The following is a 23,001-nucleotide window of genomic DNA, read 5'->3' as shown; positions in this document are numbered from 1 at the left end:
AGTGTCCGAAATTTAACGTGGACAGGCTTTATAGCTAGGACTGGTATCAGAATGAACAGATGTAGATCCTGGGAAGTGAGTCTTCATCAGTAAGTCCAATACTTCTGAGGGAGATGTTGGAGCCCTTTCGAGAGTCTTTTGCAAGAGTCTTACTGAGTCTTGCAACCATTGGGGTACTTTTAATGCTTTCGCAGTTGTTTACCCAGGATCTTCGCTTGGATCGTCTTAGTTCTCTGCTATATTCGATTGAAGCGCTCCTGTATTGCGATCAATCCGAAGCCGTTCGAGCCTTTTGTTCCACCAAGGAACGTTTCTTGTTGAAGAAACTCTCTTTAGCGGACAATTACTCTTATAGACAGAAACTATCGTATCGTTTAATTCTTTTGAAGTTGATTCAGGCTGTTGAATCTACCTTATTCTTGTATTGAACATTTTAGACTCAAGCACAAGTGAATATCGTTCCCAGATGGTTTTCTTTGGTTCACGATATTCTCTCTGTACTGTCGAGCCACCATCCCATTCGAACATAATGTTTATGTGATCAGACAAGGACGCCTCTTCCGAATCGTGCCAGTTGTGTATTTTCTCAAAAATTACCGGACGGCACAGTGTTAGGTCCAGGACTTCTTGTCTGATAGCGTTTGTAAAAGTTGGTTTATTGCCTATATTGGCTATGTCAATGTTGTTTGAAGAGAGAAATTCTAATGGACATTCACCTCAACTGTTTATGTCAGAACTTCCCCACAAAGTGGGATGAGCGACTAGCATCACAGCCGATTATGAAATCTTTGTTGATTTCTCTGCAATAATTTACGAACGCCGCAAGCTCTTGGAGAGGAGCCTCAGAGACGTCGCCAGGAAAATAAGCCGACGTAATTATGATGTCGGATCTTCCCTTGGCGGTTGGCATTCAATATTTGCATTTGCTAAGACAGCAGTTCTTGGAGAGTCATGCTTGTCATCGTAGAATAACTTACATGAACCTGTTTGAACACCAAGTATTCTTCCTTTGTGGACCCAAGGCTCTTGAATTAGAGCCAAATCCATAGCGTTTTTGGTAATCCTCCTAGACAGCACACTCGACGCTGCTTTAGCGTGATGAAGGTTTATTTGCAGAACCTTAGTGTTCTGCATTAGTTTTGACCGTTTGTTTGGTACATTTGGGAGAGTTTCTAAACCTATTGCGGTAGCCGTTGATTCAGAACCGCTTGGCCTAGGAACTTCCACGTTGTCCAGCTTCGCGAATTTGAAAGATTCACCGCGTAGAATCCTCTCTTTGCCAAAATCCCTGACGACGTCTCTTTGAACTCCATGTGGAACCACGAATTTGGCACCACTAACTCCAGAAGATCTCAGATTTCCAAGGTTTTTTGCAGTTTAGAGATTCCGGGCTGCCGGAACCCGAAAAGTTTTGTTTGTTGGGATCTATTGAGGTCCATCATTCACAGGCGGAGGAAAGGAAAGGTGGGGCTTACATTGCAATATTTTCTCTCTCCGTGATGCCCATGGAACGAACGCTGCATTTGATTCGCAGTGTATTGTATCTTCTTCTTTTTCTTTTTTTGTTTGTTGTTGTTGCGTCATATTGACTGCACGGTGTCTGCAAGTACATATACCCAGCTTAGCGAAGAATCCGGCCCTGAACGAGTATATATATATCTCATCATCCAAACTACGTAACGCAATAGGAGAGAGATGACCACAATCATCGCACAATCATCAACTGCCGCTAATTCGCATTAGCAGCAGTGAGATCGATCGGAGAGAGATAAAAATCCTCGGCTAATCTCAACGAGAAAAACATCGCAAAACCCAATCGATAGGTCCTGGAGAACTCGTATCAAACGATAGAGTTGAGTTGACTTAGCACCGCCAAACCAATCGCACGGAACCCAGGACCCAGGCTCACCGAACAAGTTTATTCCCTTGTTAAATATTCTTTGTTGTAAATAGTTTGCTAAATGTTCAATGTTAAATATTAAATGTTAAATGTAAAATAAATAGTTTGAGAATTATATGTAAAACTGTGTAACAATAAAAAGTGTGTGAATCTCTAAAATTGCGGAAGATTCCTGTTTTCAATTCCCATCTATGTGAGGGAGAAGCCACCGGAATATCGAAGGAAGGACCCACAACTCCCCCACACACGGGTTGGTAAGCACACAAATGGGTTGGACGAATGGGAATGCTTCCAATTTTCGTCAATTCAAATCGTTTGCGGATTACAGAATTATATAGCATAGCACACCACATAGCAAAATCTTAGAAAATATCCGATTCGATTGGTGTGCAAATCATTGAAATTCATTCGTAGCGAAAGTAGTTTTACCGTTATCATTATTTCGTAAATCGTGGATGGATGAATTAATAGTTCTATCTTCAATGTTTTTGTACAGAGTCTCGCGCGAGCATTTATCGAGTATAGATGTGTTTTTGTTCGCTCCGTGTTCGGTTTGGTGATGTAATTGAAAAGAGTGCTGTTTCCGAAACAGTCCGAAAAACTCATTCGAGAAGGTTTTTTTGAGTTCCTTTACTGTGGTCTCTTGCTCTCAGGCCCTCTATTTTTCAGTTTTTTTTTATCTTTCTATCTCTCGAAACCACTGATATGACTGATTTGTTATAGGGCTCTTGCTACACATACATGCAGAGCATGTGTCGGGCACATATCGTTTGTTTACATTCGTAGTTTCTATGCAGCACAATATCAAACGGCGTTCTTGTAGATGATTTAAATATAGTTGAGGTCTTTCTACTAGCGCAAAATTTTTCATGGAACCAGCATGAACTTTGTGAAATAGTTAGGCAAGCTATTTCATGAGCAAGAGTTTTTGTGTGACGCATATTACTCAATTTAATAGCACCTATCTCGCGATGTTCATTGAGCGACTTTCCCACTAGATTTGAATCGAAAAATTAGCAGGGAAGGATTATCAACGTTTTCACACCTAAAGACTGCCCCAGAAATTATGGACGCACCCAGATTTTAGTATAAATAAAACACAAATGTTAGAAACTTTTTCTTCGACATATTGTTAACATAAGATTAGTACAATCGCCCGGTGTTCTCAATTTCTGCTATCTATCGATTGTATGCAAGCTGGCGCACCTTCTTGCGAACGTTCTTCATGAGGTTCAGCACAGACTTCTTAGCGACGAGTCTAGACACTTTTTTCCAGTCCTTTTCAAATTGTTGAATGGTTTCTGCTGGAGAGACATGTTTCCTAAGATGTGCCTTCGTCAATGCCCAAAATTCTTCAATAGGGCGAATTTCCGGGCAATTAGGGGGATTCATGTCCTTTGGAACGAATGTTATATCTTTTGAGGTATACCACTCTACCGTTAGTTTCGCGTAATGGCATGACGCTAAATCCGGCCAGAAGACAACAGGATCGTTGTGGCTACGAATCATGGGTAGAAGCCGTTTTTTAAACACTCCTTGATGTAAATTTCGCTGTTCATTGAAGCAGTTGTAATGAACGGTTGCGAAATTTTACCGCAGTCACAGATAGCTTGCCAGACCATAGCCTTTTTACCAAATTGTTCGACTCGAACGGATGTTTCAGACTTGTCTAATACTTGACCTTCTCGCGCCGTATAATACTGTGGCCCCGGCAAGGATTTATAGTCGAATTTAACGTATGTTTCATCGTCCATTATTATGCACTTCGAATTCCCAACAAGCATCGTATCGTACAGCTTTCGCACTCTGGGCCTGATCGATGCTTCTTGTTTTGGGGTTCGTTTCGGCTGCTTCTGCTTCTTATATGTTCGCAGATTCAAACGTTCTTTTGCGCGATGAACGTTTGATTTCGACGTGCCAACTTTTTTGGCCACATTCCGTTCGGATACCTCTTTCTTTTGCTCGAACGCCTTCATTATACATTTATCCAAACGAGGACTGGCAGGACCTTTTTTTCGACCTGTTTTCGGTTTATCCTCAAAAGAGTTATCCTCACTGAATTTCCTGATCGCTGTTCGCACGGCTTTCTCACTAACACCTTCGATTTTTGCTAACTTTCTTAATGACAATCCGGGTTCTGTACACCATTTGTGCACAATTTTTCGCCGTTGTTCTGCTGAAAGGCCACACATTTTGGAAAAACACTGCTAGAAAAAATATGCCACTGCACAGGTGCTGAGAGACAAAAGTAAACAACGGGACACAGCCAAAAAAAAGGACCAAATATAAAGTATTGTGAAATGGTAGCGGTTTCTGACTGCGTCCATACTTTCTGAGGCAGTCTTTAGATCAAAGTCACAGAAGCCCTAGCTCACGTCCGAATGCTTTCTTGTATTTCACATGAATTGGCTAATCGATGGATTTTCTCCGTTTCCGATCAATTTTCTTATAAACATATTTAACTTCTCCACAGAACATTCAGGTACCCGGAAATCATATCTGAGGGTTGGTTGATCTTTCTGGCTGAATATTCTTAATTTCAAAATAATCAACTGCTTTTGTGGCGGAACTAACCACCGATTAAGGATATCTGCACACGAGTGTTCATTATAGTTTACTTCTTCACGAGACCAGCATTCCAGGGCAAAAAGCACAAAGCCTAAATGGGAACACAATTGATCTAATCCTGCTATACAATCGCAATGTGCAGTTTGCACTGTTTCTGTGAAACTTTTTGAATAATCAATCTGCTTCCATTGATATGGATCACAGCCATAACAGAATTTACTTTTTTTTCTGTGTATATGGCTTCGACGCTAAAAGTCAATATTTTTATGTAAAGAAACATATATTCGCATGTTATTAATGTAATGTAGCGTGTGTTTTTTTGACGTAGGACTACGTCTTTCATTTCTATACTGGGGTGTAAGTTCAAAGTTTCGAAAACGAAAGCGTTACGCCGGAGAACGAGATTTTGAGCGTTATAAGCTCCTAAACAACTGAACGAAATGGTATGATAAACACTTCATTCGAAAGATAAAATGTCTACGCGTTATATGCTTGTTACTTTCTGATCCAAAAACTTGTTTCAATAGCCCTACAATTGCTTTCAAAACAGGCTAACGAAATCACACCAATCGGTATACAAGTGAGTGCCGCTCAGAAATCCACTCAGTTCTGATTGCGCAACGATTGAGGTACCATCGCTGGAATGAATGGATGTTTCCCGAAAACAGACTTCAAAACCATGGAGCCTGGAGAAATCGACATTGCAAAATAGATGCAAACTGCGAGTACTTTTGTACTCGCTTGCGTTTCTGCAAATCAGAATGTTTCCCTAACACAGATTTCAAAACCATGGAGCCTGAAGAAATCGACACTGCAAAATAGATGCATGCTGCAGGTACTTTTGTACTCGTTTGCGTTTTTGCAAATTGGGACGTTTCCCTAACACAGATTTCAAAAACATGGAGCCTGGGGGAATTGGCATTTCAAAAGAGATGCAAACTCGTTTGCATTTTTGCAAACCGGAATGTGTTTTCCCAATACAGATCCCGAAACCAAGAAATTGGGAAAATCGGCATTGCAGATACATTCATGTGGGCAATACTTTTATACCCCCATGCATTTTTACAATCCGGAATTCGTTTTGCTATCATGGTCTACAAAAGCAGGTACAAATGCAATGCTTTGGCTCGATTATTATAGATTGCATTAGAAGATATCTCTTCATGTCGTCAGCTCACTAAACTTCTACGCATACCGTTTGATGATTAGGCAAAATGTTGATAACTATTTGCTGCGATAACTACCTCCATAATGCATGAATTGACTTAAATTGGGATTTGTTTGCAATCGTATTCGTTAATAGTTTCATTCATTCACTAGTTTAATCAATAATTTAACCAATACACACAAAATATAGCTCTACGCAGCGGCGATATCGTACCCAATGAGGAACATCCGTGGGATTATTGCTAATTGAAAAATAATACAATTGATTACTAAGCCAACGGCAGTCCTACGTCAACCTTGCGGTTATATCGTAGGTATAACCCATTCATAGTTTTTTCGTATGGAATTGGATTGATTTGTTTTGAAAAATCAGAAATTTTCTGCAAATTTCCCGGAATCAAGTATTCTTTCTACGCTGAAAAGGTTAGAAAATCATCATTTTACATTGTTTCATTCATAACATGTGACGAATGATTCGGTGTTATAATGTTACAAGTGTTATAATTTACATTTTCTCACTAGGTAAATAATGGAAGGCAATTGTTGCGCTTCAAACATTGCAGTTCCTTCTCGAAGCGGCCGAAAGGAAGCCCCCGCATTATCAATGATATCAACTAACTTGATATGATATCGATTGCATCGTCATTATTCACAGTTTGAGCTTCTGAAAAATGTCCGGAAGTTAGTGCTCATAACCTATATTCACTAACATAAAAATTTCGAAGATTATCTCTGACTTTGGTCCAATCGAGTATTGAGACCATAGTAAATAGACATAAAAAGAATTTTCTTACCATTTTCTGATGACATTCAATGGCTAAAATGATTTTAAATGGAAATTAATGAAAATAATCACGACCGAATCGCGCTTTTAAGTGCGAACATGAAACAAACATCATCACTTTCGTAGTTCTGAGCTCTAATGTAGGTGTCGCAAGAGCTGATTTAGCTTTGCGTAAATTCCTCTATACTGTTGTACAATGGGGCAAGTTGTGTGAGTAGGAGTAGTTGTGTGTATTTTGTGCACGATTCGGTTCTCATCATAAACCCTCCTGTACTCGCGTGAAAAATCATAACACATGTACCCGCGCACGGTGTCAGACCGAAGTTGAACTTCTCTGTAATATTGCTATTGGATATTTTTTAGGCTTTATTAGTATTGATTTGAAGAACAGGGTATGATTGAATGAAAAAACTCCAGAAAAAATGTTTTCTTCGTCTTCATTCAGTTTTAATAGTTCAGCCTCCTCAAAACAGAGAAATTTTTGATACTCCAACACAAATAATGAAATTCGACTTTTTTCCTGCTATTAATTGGAAGAAATCAACCGAATATAATTCAGAAACGTATAATGAGCTATGAAATAACATAAAAACGTATTTATCGATTGTGGTTCCATTGGTGTAAAAATAAGAACATACCATAACTGCATGCTCGAGACAAACATATTTTTTACATTTCATACAGTTCTAGCGTGTTTTCGGGTCTTTTTTCGAAGAGAAGAATGTATAACGACCTTCTAGATAGTTACTAGATTCTGGAATTTCATGTTTTCATATTTCTAATATTTTTTGTTTCTGTGTTCTTGGTGAACAAATACTTATTGCCTGTTTTTTGATGGGACATAAAACGATGATATAAAAGGATTGCTAGGAACTTCCTGCGACTTGTTTTCTTGTCGATATAGTTCAGCAACATATTATAAAAATAATATCCCCGAGACTGTAACTGTAAAAAATAACCATGAGCCACCGATTAGTTAATAGTTTACAGTTTACAATTCTTGCGAAAGCGCAATTTATTCACAAGTGTTTATACGTGTGACCATCATTGTTTATAGGAACAGCTATACGACAGTCAAACATTTGTATTTTATTTTTGCACTACTTTGCAATCTAACGACGAATATATCGACGAATAATGGGCCTGATCACAAACGTCACGTCGCGGTGAAAACGATATGAAGTGCATACAAATGGCAAACAATTCATTTCGTTTTCACCGTGAAGTGACGTTCGTGATCAGGCTCAATATGCGAATCTGTGCAATCCGGTGACAAAAAGGACTAAAATCAAATAAGAATTGTCCGGTAATGATATTATGCATTATATTCAATAAATATTCCCTGCCACTTACATTAATTTATATATTTCATTCAACAATAATCTACAATATGAACAAAGTCACATGTTCAAAAATGTTACTCCTATACTCGCGTCGGTGTCTCAGACCGAAAGTGGTTAAAAAGTGATACATGTCCCCTTCGTACCAACTCATACGATTCGCTAAACGGGGACGAACAACGAATGACGAAGCTAGAGAGAAGCGCAAAGTCATAGTGTTGATGTTTCCTGAGAAATGAACGAATTATTTATTCGTCGGTCTCTCAGACTTATGCGCGAGTATAGGAGTGTTAAGGGTTGTCACACAGAATCAATTCATTTCTGCTGTTGAGCGCTTCAACTGAAAAGTGCTAAAAGAAGAAGTTTTCCATGTTTTCAAGCTGTACCACTCTCATGTTTGTTTGCTTATCGGAAGTTTTCTTGTAATAACACAACAAAAATAATATATTCTGTCCGCTTCATTGTGTGTGTTGAGGCGACTGACCCGAGAGAATGTACTAAATTTATGCTCCGGGCATACAATCTCTTAATTTCACAAGGCGAAACTGCAATTCATATTTCGGATTTCATGATCTACTTCTTACATTAAACAATCTCAATAATGTTTTCTGAGAGAATATTGGGATTTCAGAGCCTGAAAGGACGTCGCACTCGTGGTCTGGTATCTGTGGTTTGTTCCAGGAGTCCGAAGTGCAGAACATATAAACATATGCTGCGCCATCGCTTCCATGTTCTATTTCTCACAATAAATAGTTTTCGATGTTTTCTAAGATTGATTGTTTGTTTGATAGAGGCATAAATCTTAAGAGTGGGTTCGCCTCTAGTTTTCTGAGCGAGTATCTGGCTGCATCGGAGAACAACCAGACATGTTCTTGATTTACCCGCTCTATTATTGTTGCGCAGAATTTCGCATAGAAATGCACAACAGCTATGCTCCGTATTTCAGTTTCGGTTTGACTTTGTGGAGTTATGTTACGTTGTGATGCTTGTGGAGTTTGCATCGTTGTTGTACTTTGTCGTTTTTTGTTGTTTCGTGTTTCGGTTTTTTTTTGTCCAAAATATATATTTTTATTAAGGCTCATATGGCGTCAGCCTAACGGGGCCGAGAGTTCAATATTTCGACAATGTTTGCTTACGACTATGTTAGTAATATGTAACCGATTACTCGCGGTTGGCTCGAGGTTAGTATTACAAGTGTTCTCATAATTGGTATGTTGCAGTCTTCGATGCTCTGTACGTGTGCCCGACACGGGATACTTCCTATTGGGATGCAGCTGACCATTAATCAGCAACGCCCCCCTAGTCTGTACTCCGTGGTGCGTCTTTCTCGAATCGAGGAAACCAGGATAGAATGGTCACTAGCCGGCGCAATCATCAGCTCGTGTAGAGTTGTCATGAGCGGTACAACCTTTGGCTCTTGTTGAATGATCAGTGGACTGCACAACCTTTGGCCCGTGTATCTGTAAAGAGTGTGTATGTATTGCCGCGACTAAGTAAAAGTTTATCGATCGGATAGGAGGGATATGAAACGGGGACACAACGAAGGAAACATAATTAAACGTTGGCATCGGCGTTTCTGAGGAACAGGTATAGATGAAGCAGAAGATCAGGATCACGGCTATCTAAGATATCCCGGACGGGGATCTCCGATTGTCTGCCTTGTGCTCTCAGTGCTCTAGAGAGCTGAGAGCGAGCAGTATGGAACCGGATACACGACCAGACAACATGCTCGATGTCGTGGTAGCCATCGCCACAATCACAAAGATTGTTTGCTGCGAGCCCAATGCGATAGAGATGCGCGTTTAGGTTGTAGTGATTGGACATAAGCCGAGATATCACGCGAATGAAATCACGACCTACATTCAATCCCTTGAACCATGCACTCGTCGAGACCTTAGGGATAATCGTGTGTAACCAACGACCGAACTCATCACCACTCCACATGCGCTGCCAACTTACGAGCGTATACTGACGAGGAATGTGGAAAAATTAATTATAAGCAATTTGCCTTTCAAAAAGTGTGCCTTCTAAAGCGCCCACCTTAGCTAGCGAGTCCGCTTTCTCATTCCCCGGAATCGAGCAATGAGAGGGAACCCATGCTAAGGTAATCTTGAATAATTTTTCGACCAAAACACTCAATAGTTGTCTTATTCTTGTTAGGAAATAAGATGAGCATTTATCAACTTCCATTGAGCGGATTGCCTCTATTGAGCTGAGACTGTCCGAAAAAATAAAATAGTGGTCGATGGGCATTGTTCAATGATCCCTAATGCGTAATATATCGCACCCAGTTCAGCGACATACACGGAACGTGTTTCGGTTCTTATGGTTGATTTCAGGTGTTAGATCTCTAGTTTCACGCCCAAATTTTTACAGGTTCTGGGTTCCAGTATTCTTGTTCGGACTATACATGTTCCTGATTGCGGATTCGTGATTTCGGATTTCTTTCTTCATGGATTCTATCTGTGTATTTCGTATTTCGTAAAATTTAGGGTTCACGTTGTTTGGATTTCAAAAAAAGGCCGTGATTGAAGTTTTATAAAGCGTACGCATGATGAATGACGGAATATATCGTAATATATTACACATCGTCGGGTTGATTGATTATAGAGGAATTCTCCTGGTTACCGTCTCAGGTTTCCTACAGTAAGATCTTCGCAGTTGCGATTGAATTTCGATAACGAATGCTTGCGAGACCCCTGCCGCGTGATGAGATATGAGTTCGCGTTTTTAGAATCACATCACTTACCGCAGTGAATCCTGATTTTTCTTAAGCATTCCCATTAACAACGATCCCTTCCATGATAAACGCTAGGGGAATCACACTATAGAGGCGATACTTCTGGCCTTCGGGCGGCGAATATCATACTAACATTCCTTCCCTTCTCCTGGTGACTGTAAACATGGCTTCAGTTGGTTCAGGTCAATCACGGAGAGCAACTACGAATTGTACAGTCTACCCTAGCTCAAGCTCAAGCTCTATCTTCTATGTTTACCGACTCCGTACACTGAATCAATTGGTGGCAGAGGTTATTTGCAGATGAATTCAAAATTAATTACACAATCCACTGAACTGGATGGACTCGAAAAATAGATCGAAAAACCCACAACGATGTGTGACCGAAATTTCGATCTGTGCACACCTGCTCGCAATCAAAATCAACAACACCGAACGGGAACCACATTAGCCCAGAAACCTTCTTCGTCCATTTATTGAGGTGGCGTCCTGTCAGCGCTGCAAAAACTGAAATGTGCACCAAAATATGCCATATGTGTGACAATTAACACGGTGACACTTCCCCCCAAGGAGTACTCCCACTCAGGCGCCACTTCCTTTCTCGCACATTGGTGTTCGCCAAATAAACATGAGAATAATGCAACGGGTGGGTGGCGAGATGGGGCGACGACGAATAAACTGTCGCCTGAAAACGAGGAAAGCGCTCGACCCCTATCACACAGAATCGATTGGAAAGCGAACCGGAGGAGAAAGCACTTCGTTCTGAAAATTTCCATCGTGCGGAAAAAACAGAGCCAACCAAAAAAAAGACATAGCTCTTGCAAATGTGCAGTGGAATGTGCACGGAAAGTGTCACATTACGAGTGGAACATCTGTCGAGAATGGTTATTTATGTTCAAGATGAATTGCACAGGATATCCCTGGATTCAACGTTAATTATTTATATGTTTCGAAGATTGATTTAAGCTTCCATGATGTGCATATTGGATCACTCGGAAAAAAACATCACTTGGGTAATTTATCGTCGTCATCAGTAGATAATGATGGGTAAATATTGATCGAAGAGATGTGAATCGATCCGCCGTAGGATAAACACAATCGAAAATAATTAATAATTCGCGTCAATATTCATTGTGACAGCATTCGCGTGCATCGTCTGGTATAAAGGGTTGCGAATAGACCGACAACGATCTAGTGCATCCTCTTGTTTCTAACATGAAACTGTTGCTTTTCACAGTAATCCCCTTGTGTGGCTTGACCAACGTGTCAGCTTTCTTTCTGAGACAACTGATCCAGCCTTGGTTGGCTCCATTACAGGGGTCTCTTCCCTGCCAAACCGAGGATTCCTCGTTGCTGTTGGGTCGACTTACATCGATCTTCAGACAACCGTGCGTACCATCAACACCAGCACCACCGACTTACAACTCGGACCCGGGGTATACATCGGTCAATACTGTGAATTCTGCCAGTGACACTGGATCTTCAGCGGTCAACTTTGGTTGGAGAGGAACCGGAAGTAGTGGTGCGATACTATCTCCGAGTGAATTTTTCAATTCGAGAAAGGCTGCGGACAGAAATGGCACATCTTCGCTAAATAGTGGTGCTGGTGGATCAAGATCGGTTAATGACACACTGTTTGTGTATTGAATTAAGCCTGTTCCTTTATTTCATTCATTTTCACCGGAAGCTGAAGAAACTATTGTGTTGAAATAAATCCGTACCTTACATTATCATATTGTTATATCTTTCTAATTACCCACCAACGGTAACCTCTTCTATTCATAGAAGCGACCCTTAATTTTCATCAGTTGCGTTTAATTGTGTCGTCCCTAGAGTTCAGTATATCTCGTCTATTTTTTACAATGATGCTATATCCCATGAAGAAATTAGATCTTACTCACAACATAGTTCCTCCAGTGAACCCACTCCTTGCCAGCTTCTTGCCAAGTCCTGCTCCACCTGGTCAAACCATCTCGCTCGTTTAGCTCCTCTTCTTCTTGTTCCCACCGGTTTCGATGCGAACACTATCTTTGGTGGGCTGCTGTCCGACTATCTTGCAACATGCCCTGCCCATCGCACTCGTTCAGCTTTGACGACGTACACATGCGAACAATAGCGAATGTGTGGATATGGGCCTCGTAGACATGTGCAGTCGCTGCTGTGAGAGGATAAACGATCCAAACACAGAAGTGATAGCGTGTTACGGTAGGTGTCATGAGACTGTTCATATCGATTGTTTACCGAAGCGGTGCGTGCTAATATCGATATTTTGAAGAAAATTAAAAATGCCGTTTTTGTATGCGACACATGTTTGGTGTTACATGAAAATGGGTTCGGGAACAACCATTTCGACGATTCCGTTGGTAAAATTTTAAATGATATAAAAGAGCCGAAATGTTTGGTTGAATTGGCCAACAATTTTGAGCTCAAAGTTAAAGAAGCGGTACGGGCGGAAATTAGAAATTTGTTCAAAACCAATATTAATATAAATACGAATTCAGAGGAAACACCTCAGCGGTACAATTTACGTTCAAATTCAAAAAAACCTAGACGTGATAAGCAAGCTATTCAGAGTGAAAACGCAACTCCACTAAGTTTCGCTGCGGTATTGAAAGACGCAAAGAAAACAACAACTGGAAATGTAGCTAAAGTTGAGAGTAACAATAAACAGAAAACTTTGACCAGGGAAAACATTTTAATCATAAAGCCAAAAACTACGCAGGAATCTGATATTACTAGAAAAATGTTGAAAGATAATGTCAATCCCAAAGGATTGAATATAAATGGATTGCAATAAACGGGAAGAATGGTACAGTTGTTGTCTCTGCTTCAGATAAAACCTCAATTGAGTTAATCAAGGTTAATGTTGAGAAAAAACTGGGTCAAGACTACGAGGTTAAGATACCAGAAGCATTGAGACCGACGATCAAAATTATAGGATTTAGCGAAGAAATGAATGAAAATGATTTGAAAGTTGCGTTGTTGAAACAGAACCCTTCGTTGGACAAAACCAAACATTTCGAAGTAAGAAAAATCTATTGTAATAATAAAATGAAATATAATAAATACAGTGCTATAATAGAAGTCGATGGGGATACTTATAATAAAATGATAGAGACTAAATCAATATTTTGCGGGTTTGAAAAATGTCGAGCTATTGATGGATTGAGGATTCTAAGATGCTTCAAATGCTGTGAATATGGTCACAAAATTGTCGACTGCCAAGCAAAACACAGTGTGTGTCCGAAATGTGGCAAAAATCATGAATCCAAGGACTGTACATCCGAAGAAATTCAATGTTCAAATTGTAACAAAATTAAAAACGAACGAAGAATAGACATATTTTTTTTTTATATAAATCGTTTATTTTTACAGGCTCAGTTACATGAGTTTAAAGGAGCCGAATTCTTAAATATATGTTTTAAAACTATACATAAATAATTTTCCTAACACTATGGTTAGTAAGGTGGAAAACCGATTACTCGCGGTTTACTCGAGTTTAGAGGGTGACATATTCTTTCAGGAAAGGGATGGGATATAAGGGAATTGTTACAATGTTGATGATCACACTCGATTCTTAAATCTATTCGTATATCTATTGTATATTTACATTTCAACTTATTTTGCTGTTTATACCAAGGGGGCCAATCGCTCGCAATGGATGAAAAGGAGGGTATAAGGACATAGGTACAATCACACACGAAGATCGATAGCTTTAAGGAAAACATATATTTGGGTCATGTAATCAAGGTCTAACCGAGCCAACACATCTCTCACCGGCACATTGGGCTGTCTTCCTCGGGCCCGAAGGGAGTTTTCTAAATTCTATCTGGCGACCTCGCACTACACCTCGCACGACCAAACAACATGCTCGATGTCGTGATAACCTTGACCACAGACGCAGAGATTGTTGCTGGCAAGATTGAAACGAAAGAGAAGCGCATCTAACGAACAGTGATTGGACATGAGTCGGGAGAAGGTGCGAATAAAGTCCCGACTCAAGTCCAGACTTTTAAACCATGGTTTGAGGCTAACCTAAGGGATAATCGAGTGAAACCACCGGCCCAATTCATCTTCGTTCCATTTGCGTTGCCAGTTAACTATGGTATTTTTACGGACTAAAGAAAAAAATTTATTGAAGGCGATTTGACGCTGGTAATTGTCGCCTTCAATCGCACCTACCTTTGCTAATGAGTCAGCCCTCTCATTACTCGAAATTGAGCAATGAGAAGGGACCCAGACAAAGGTAATGACATAAAAGCGTCTGGATAAAGCATTCAAAATTTCTCGTATTCTCTCAAGGAAGTACGGCGAGTGCTTTTCCGGCCTCACTGAACGGATAGCTTCGACAGAGCTAAGACTATCCGTTACAATGTAATAGTGTTCAACAGGTCGTGAGGCGACGCTGTCCAGCGCCCAGTATATCGCTGCCAATTCAGCAATATACACAGAGCAAGGATTGTGAAGACTGTGGGAGGTGCTAAAAATTTCGTTGAACACTCCAAATCCTGTGGACTCATTCATAGAGGACCCATCAGTAAAGTACATATTATCACAATTGACACGCCCATACTTTGCATTGAAGATCGTAGGAACGATCCCCGATCGATGATAATCTGGAATTCCATGGATTTTCTCCTTCATGAACAGATCAAAATGTACAGAGGAATTGATGTAGTCAGGAAAACAAACACGGTTGGGAATATACGAAGAAGGATCAACCTGCATAGAGATGAATTCATGATATGAACTCATGAATCCGGAGTGAAAATTTAGCTCGATCAGCTGCTCAAAATTTCCGATCACCAATGGGTTCATAACCTTACACCGGATGAAGAACCGAAGAAATAATAATTTGAAGCGATCTTTTAGTGGGAGTACGCCTGCCAAAACCTCGAGACTCATGGTATGCGTTGAGGGCATACATCCCAACGCAATACGGAGACAAAGATACTGAATTCGCTCGAGTTTAATGAGGTGTGTTTTGGCAGCTGATTGAAAACAGAAACTGCCATACTCCATCACTGAGAGAATAGTTGTTCGATACAACATTATAAGATCTTCGGGATGGGCTCCCCACCAGGTGCCGGTAATTGTACGGAGAAAGTTTATTCTTTGTTGACATTTTTTACTGAGATACCTAATATGGGCCTCCCAAGTACATTTGGAGTCGAACCAGACCCCAAGATACTTGAATGACATAGCATGAGTGATCGGTTTACCCGTGGAGAATTCGATCCCTAGCCCAATGGCCCAGGTTGAAAAATTGTTCAAAGTATCTTGTAAGGGTCCTTGCAGGTCGGATTCGTTTGATCCTACGACAGACACCACTCCATCATCTGCAAGTTGTCTTAGGCTGCAATTTTGTGTAAGGCAATTGTCAATGTCGCTTACGTAGAAGTTGTACAAAAGGGGGCTTAAACATGAGCCCTGGGGGAGTCCCATGTAAGAGACCCGACTTACTGCCGAATCTCCGTGAGAAAAGTTCAAATGCTTCTCACAAAGCAAGTTATATAACATATTATTCAATAGAGGCGGCAGACCCCGAGAGTGTAATTTGTCTGACAGGACCTCTATTGAAACTGAATCAAAGGCCCCCTTTATGTCCAAGAATACTGAAGCCATTTGTTTTTTTCCGGCGTAAGCCATTTGAATTTCTGAAGAAAGCAACGCAAGACAATCATTCGTTCCCTTGCCCCTGCGGAACCCATATTGTGTATCTGAGAGTAGGCCATTCGTTTCAACCCATCGATCAAGGCGAAACAAGATCATTTTCTCCAACAATTTCCGTATACAAGACAGCATTGCTATTGGGCGGTACGAATTGAAGTCGGACGCTGGTTTTCCGGGTTTTTGAATAGCTATAACTCGTACTTGTCTCCAATCATCCGGAACAATATTATGTTCCAGGAACCGATTGAATAAATTCAACAAGCGATGTTTCGCCACATCAGGGAGGTTTTTCAACAAGTTGAACTTAATTCTATCCGTTCCCGGAGCCGAATTGTTACAAGAAATGAGAGCAAGAGAGAATTCTACCATCGAAAACTCGGAATCAAGATCGCACCTATCTTGTGGTATATCTCGAACAATTCTTTGCACGGGAGCGAAATCGGGACAAACCTTTCACGCAAAATTAAAAATCCATCGATGTGAATGTTCCTCGCTTTCATTCGATGAAGAGCGATTTCTCATGTTTCGAGCCACTTTCCATAATTTTTTCATTGACGTTTCTTGTGACAAACCTCCCACGAAATTTCGCCAATAAGCACGTTTTTTACCTTTGATCAAGTTTTTAAATTGATTTTCAAGGTCTAAATACGTTTGAAAATTGTCAATGGTTCCTCGTTTCCGAAAAGCTTTAAATGCATTCGAATTTTCTACATAAAGCTTTGAACATTGGCTATCCCACCATGGATTGGGAGGCCTTCGGTGAATGGTGGAACCAGGGATGGGTTTCGTTTGAGCGCGAACCGCACTGTCATAGATCAAACGAGAAAGGAAGTTATACTCCTCCAATGGAGGCAAACCATCTCTGGAATTGATGGCTAGAGCAATCGCGTCCGCATATTTTTTCCAGTCAATGTGTCTTGTGAGGTCATATGCCATGTTTATAGATTCAGAAGAATTCGACCCAATGGTGATGGAAATTTTGATTGGCAAGTGGTCACTACCGTTGGGATCCTGGATTACATTCCACTTGCAATCTAACGATAGTGAATTCGAGCAAAGCGAGAGGTCAAGAGCACTTGGGTTAGCAGGAGGTTTAGGTACACGTGTTGTTTCCCCAGTGTTCAAAACGGTCATATTGAAGCTATTACAAAGGTCATATATAAACAATGAACGATTGTCATCGTACGGTTCCCCCCAGGCAGTTCCATGAGAGTTGAAGTCTCCCAAGATCAATCGTGGCTCAGGAAGGAGTGAGCACATGTCAGTAAGTTGCTTGCGGCTAACTGTAGCTCTCGGAGGCAAATACAAGCTGACAATACAGAGGTCTTTGCCTCTGATGTTTGCATGACAAGCAACAGCTTCGATCCCTCCAATAGGTGGAAGGTCAATTCGAAAAAATGAGTGGCACTTATTGATCCCCAATAGCACCCCTCCGTATCTGTCATCACGGTCCAAGCGTATAATATTAAAATCGTGGAAAGAGAGATCATCTCGCGAAGAAAGCCAAGTTTCGGACAGAGCAAAAACATCACAATTGAAGTTATGAATTAAAAATTTGAATGTATCCAATTTAGGGATAAGACTACGACAATTCCACTGTAAAACAGTGATATCTCCGACCTCTCTATTTGAATTAGACATCAAGAGAGATAATCATTGCAAGGAGGGGCCATGTTTGCATCAATTGTTGCAAAATTGTCTTTAGTACTGGACAATGGTTCTGATGGAATCGGAAACATTAAAACACGTGAAGATTTGATCCACAAGGTCAGTCAACTTTATAAATCCCGATTGAGAAGTTGAGCTGGACGCAAAAAATGAGGTGTGGGACATTTGGGGTTTTTGATGTCCCCTCGAGTGCTGGGTCGTTCGAAGGTGAACTATTCCCACGGAAGCCAGGAGGAACCTGATTTTGCTTGTCCGCTGTACTCGATATTTTAGGCAAGCTAACATGGGGTACCACCGATGGGACTTGTCGTTGAACTTGGAGTGGGAGTGGACACATTTTTGCGCTGGGAATTCCCTTTGAAAATAAACGGTGTGCCCTCGTTAGCTGTATCCGCTTCCAATTCGTCAACTGGCAGTGAAGCAAAGACATTGTTTGTTGGTAATGGTTGTTGTTGAGCCAGTGGGGAAGCGCCCTTTAAAATATCCGCGAAACTACGTTTCGAGCGTTCCTTCAAAGAGCGCTTTTGTTTATCCCAGCGACTCTTGTAAGTTTCACAAGCTGAGAGCACGTGTGGGGATCCCCCGCAATATGGACACTTATGCTCAGTCGCACTGCAGGATTTCCCCTCATGTTGCTCTCCGCAAGTGGCACAGCGCTCCTTGTTGGCGCAATAAGCTTCTGTATGACCAACTGACTTGCATTTGTTGCAAGTCATGGGCTTTAGCACGAAGAATCGCACCGGTAGCCTCAATTTGTCCACCATAACGTAGTCAGGGAGGGCGGCACCAGCAAAAGTGACTCGAAACGAGTCGTACGGCGTAAATTTCTTTTCTACTCCTTCCTGGGTAACTTTTCCAAGTTGGCGACATTCCAAGATTTCGACTTCCATCGAAGGAAGCCTCTTGAACCTGCCAACTCCCACACTTTGTATAGTTTTGCACGTCAGACCCGTTTCAGATATAACGCCCCCAATTTCTACGTTATGGGAGGGAATAAAAACTCGATATTCGAGGATGAAATGCTTATCAGCAACAATATCGTTCGCGTCCTTTCGGTTAGTCACGACAACTCGCAGTTTGTTCGGTCTTACTTTGCAAATTTCGGAAACAGAGGTGTATCTTTTCAGATCTGTCATAATCTGTACGACCCTCAAGGCTTTACCATTAGGTTTGGGCCGGAAAAAAACAACCCAAGGACCAGCGCCAGGCGCATCGTCCGGATAAACCCTGACACGGGGAGCGGATACAATAGGAGAGGAATTCGAGGACAAGGTTTGAGTGGGGACAGTAACATCAGAGGGGGGAAGGGATGTCGATGATTGGGTGGAAGTATTGGAGGAATCAGGGGAAGGGTTTGCAATCTTTTTTTTGGAGGGGGGCTTGGTAGTGTGAGTTGACTCGTCCCCAGAAGAAGAATCATCGGGCATAGGAGTCCGTTTAGGGGACTTACTACACCCTGCTTGAGCAAGCGAGGGGGAGTCTGAAATGTCCATGTCTAGACCCCCACCCTCCTCCATTCTTAGAACGAACGATTATTAGCTTTACAATTTTTTTATCTCACTTGTAAAAAAATAAATAAAAAAAAACTTAAATAAAATAAAAATAATCACATAAATTTGTTGTTCCGATATGCGCTCTGTTACCCTATTAAGGGAGACACAAAAGTCACGCGCTACGGAGACAACACAATAGCAGAAGTTATTGTTGTACTCAACTGAGCGTCAACCACGTGTTGACGATGCCGTTATGGTTATTGATCCACTACAGACGCCAATCCAGACCACTGCAGAGGCGCTGCTTCCTCGGTTCTGGCTGCTTTGGGCACTTTGGGCACTAATTCACCACAGAACACACGAGAAAAAAAACCAACTCGTTGGGGAGAAGAGAAAAAAAAACTTCGAGAACAATGCTTGTGGAGTGATGAATAGCACATCCAGCTCCATCAAGTTGTTAGCGAGGAATGAAGAATAGACATAGATACGAAACATTTCGCGTGGAGTACAAACTGCCCTATATTCCTCCGAAACTACGAGAGGAAGAAGGAACAGGTGGACTTCTCTATTTAGCCACCCAAGAAAGGAGAATTGAAAAAATTTGATGCGCTTTATCTAAATGTGGCTGGATTACGAACACACTTCGACGAAATAGAAATATTGTTGTCCAATGAAAAACCGAAATTATAATTTATGGTTGAAACACATTTAGCGGAATTGACTGATCTGAATGGATTCAATGTAGTTGGATACACAATGATTAATTGTTTGTCGAGATCTGCCCATACTGGAGGCGTATCTCTGTATATTTTGAACCTATTATATTTTAAAGAAATTTTCAATGGAACATATGGGGACAATTGGTTTCTAGCCGTTGAAGTCAGAGCATGCAAAATTTCTGGAATATTCGCTGGAATATATCATTCGCCTAGTGCTAGCGACAAGGACTTCTTAGAATGTTTGGAAGATGCATGGCTACAGCACATACAAGTATATGAAGAAAAAAGGATTGTCATAACTGGTGATTTTAACTTTGATTGGAACGAGCATAGAAAATCTTTTGAATTGAAAGCAATCACCCAAGCCGCTGGATTCAAACAAAGAATAAATGATTACACTAGAATAACCAGAACATCTTCGACGACCATTGACTTAGTTTATACGAATTTCGTCGATGGTGTGATTGAAATTTTTTATGATAGCAAAATCTCGGATCATGAAACAATTGGTATGGTCTACCATTTTTCTGATGTTGACTTTTCTGAAATGAAAAAGGAAAAATCATGTAAGTGTTGGAACAATTATTCAAAACGAATATTGCAATCTGTTCTACAGAACAAAATAACTCCGATTGGAGAACGAATCTCTCTTCATGATGCTGCAAGAAATCTGGAAGAAGCGCTTTGTTCTTCAATGAAACAGATAATTGCCGGTAGTCAGGCTGCCGTTCCGGTACTCGGAAATATTAGTAACAAAGCCTGGTATAACTCTACGTTGGCTAACATAAAGAGACGAAGAGATTATTACTTAATAATAGCTAAACGCACAAAAACTATTGGAAATTGGAGCACGTATAGAATATGGAGAAATATTTATGTACGTGAACTTAAGCATTCCAAGAATAAATTCATCCAAAATGAGATAAATGCAATTCAGCATGATCCGAAGAAGCTATGGAAAAAAATCAAAGCATTATATAATCCAGGTGGCAGCAAGGATATCGACATTGAGTTTGACGGTATGAAGGAAAATAACAATATAACAGCAGAGAAACTCAACAATTTTTTCACTTCAAGTGTGGAAGAAATCCACAATGCTATTGGAGCTCCATCAAATCGACTGAATTTTGTTTTCCCTGGCCTGTCTTCACAATTGAGATGCTTTAAAACTATCAACATGGAAACTCTTAGGAAGGTAGTAATGGATTTGAAAAACTGTGCAGGTATCGAGAATATCAATAAAACCTTAAGAAGTTTCGGAGCCCATAGTAGACACGACTAGTGATCCCCGATTTTTCAAATTAATCGTTCATCGGCTAATCGAATACTTTTAAGCAGTTTGTATACGATTAATCGCCCCAAATAATCGATTAATCTATTGATCGTCACACTGAGAGAAATAATTAGTTAGATAAATATTTCTCATTTGCTAAAAAGCCATCTGGAATCAAAAAAGTGTTCATTCCGCCTGAAAATCAATTATTATCTTTTACGCTCCCCCAAACTCGTAAACCTAGCTCAATTCGCGTTAACGGCTTTGAGCTTCGTTTACGAGTTTAGGGGAGCATCAAAGATAATGATTGAATTTCAGGATAAAACTGCAGCGGCCGTAGATTTTTTTCTCTAGGTTTGGATCGACTAATCGATGTAAATTATTCGTTTGCTTCGATTATTGGCTGCGCAGTATTCGTTCGATTGATAATCGATTTCTGTAGGAAGTATTCGATTAATCGATTAGTCGAACGATTATCGGGGATCACCAGGCGCGACTTCCATTGACTATGTGTCTTCGAATTTCACAGCTGTTGTTTTTGTCAGTTGTTATCAACGAGCCAAGGTAGCCAAATTCCTCGACCACCTCGAGCTCGTCGCCGTCGATCTACTACCAATAAAAATTATGTTACGGTAAGTCCCTCCTGCTAGCATGATTGTTATACTCGAAGTAAAAGTGTTTGAATATTTCTATTATTTTTAAAACGCTTAATAATGAGGAATGCCCTAAGCATCGTTAGATATTTTCTTCTTCTGTAGGAGAATTGTACCACTGAGGCCATTAGTTTGATCTATTGAAGTGCACTCCAGTTTGCTATGTATGCAAGTGTCAGTTCGTTCCATCATTCAAGGAAAAGTGATAGTCGCACCAGGATTTCGCATATACCCCCACGACGGTATTACTTCCTTTATGAAGTTCCCTACCTGTTTTGGTTCAGCAGACCAAATCTCTTTAGGCATAAGAATGCCCCAGTCTTCGCTGAATTAGAGCCCCCGCAGACTGCAGACTGATTTGTCGGCCGATAGTTTGGTCAGCTTCTTAATCAGTACGGAGAGGTATGCATGTGCGCACAGTTGGGTCGGTTTTTGCACCAGAAGGCCGACCCGACCAAACTGTTGGTTGACAGAAAGTCTGTAGTATGCGGAGGTTCTTAGTGTACTGCATTGACACAGTAAATGTTTCGAGGAGTTCGGGTTGAGCAGCGATGGAGGACAGACGTGCGCGTTTGCGCTCTGCGCATTTTTTCACAATTTTAATACGTTTTAAAAAGTGTTCAGTCTATCTGGAAAACAATTTGAAATTTGAAACGAAGTGTTAGTGCAGTTTAATGAAATTCTCTGTACGAATGAAGTGATGAATTAGCCCATCCACTTGGCGGAGCCCGTTTGATTTTCGCGAAACGCTTAACATGCAAAGACATGTTTTCTCTCCAACCGCTTTGTTATAGTAGAGTGCACTTTCTCTACGCGGCTGTGTTTGTGTATGTGGGAAATAAAAAAATTGTAGGAGGTTGTGTTCAAGATACGACCGCATTTTTGACGTAGAACTACGCTGTAGTTTAATTCAAGTCGCTTGTTTATTACTGCGGATATTATTTTACAATGCTACAGACTTTTAAATTTTAGTCGCCCTGAAATGTTTTTTTATTGAAGAATCATTTGACGATAATTGTTTGATGA

General features: G+C 40.7%; 1 protein-coding gene and 1 pseudogene across 9 annotated transcripts in view; both read left to right on the top strand.

Moving 5' to 3' along the window:
• The window catches only part of LOC129771049 (whirlin), a 550,739-nt gene that overhangs the window by 91,529 nt on the left and 436,209 nt on the right, over positions 1 to 23,001 (top strand). The window lies entirely within an intron of this gene.
• On the top strand, positions 5,824 to 5,981 carry LOC129772322 (U4 spliceosomal RNA; annotated as a pseudogene).

Source organism: Toxorhynchites rutilus, chromosome 2 (genome assembly GCF_029784135.1).
Source record: "Toxorhynchites rutilus septentrionalis strain SRP chromosome 2, ASM2978413v1, whole genome shotgun sequence".
NCBI classification, from domain to species: Eukaryota; Metazoa; Arthropoda; class Insecta; order Diptera; family Culicidae; genus Toxorhynchites; species Toxorhynchites rutilus.
Note: the sequence above shows the minus strand (reverse complement) of the source record. Positions and strands in the feature narration are given on the sequence as shown.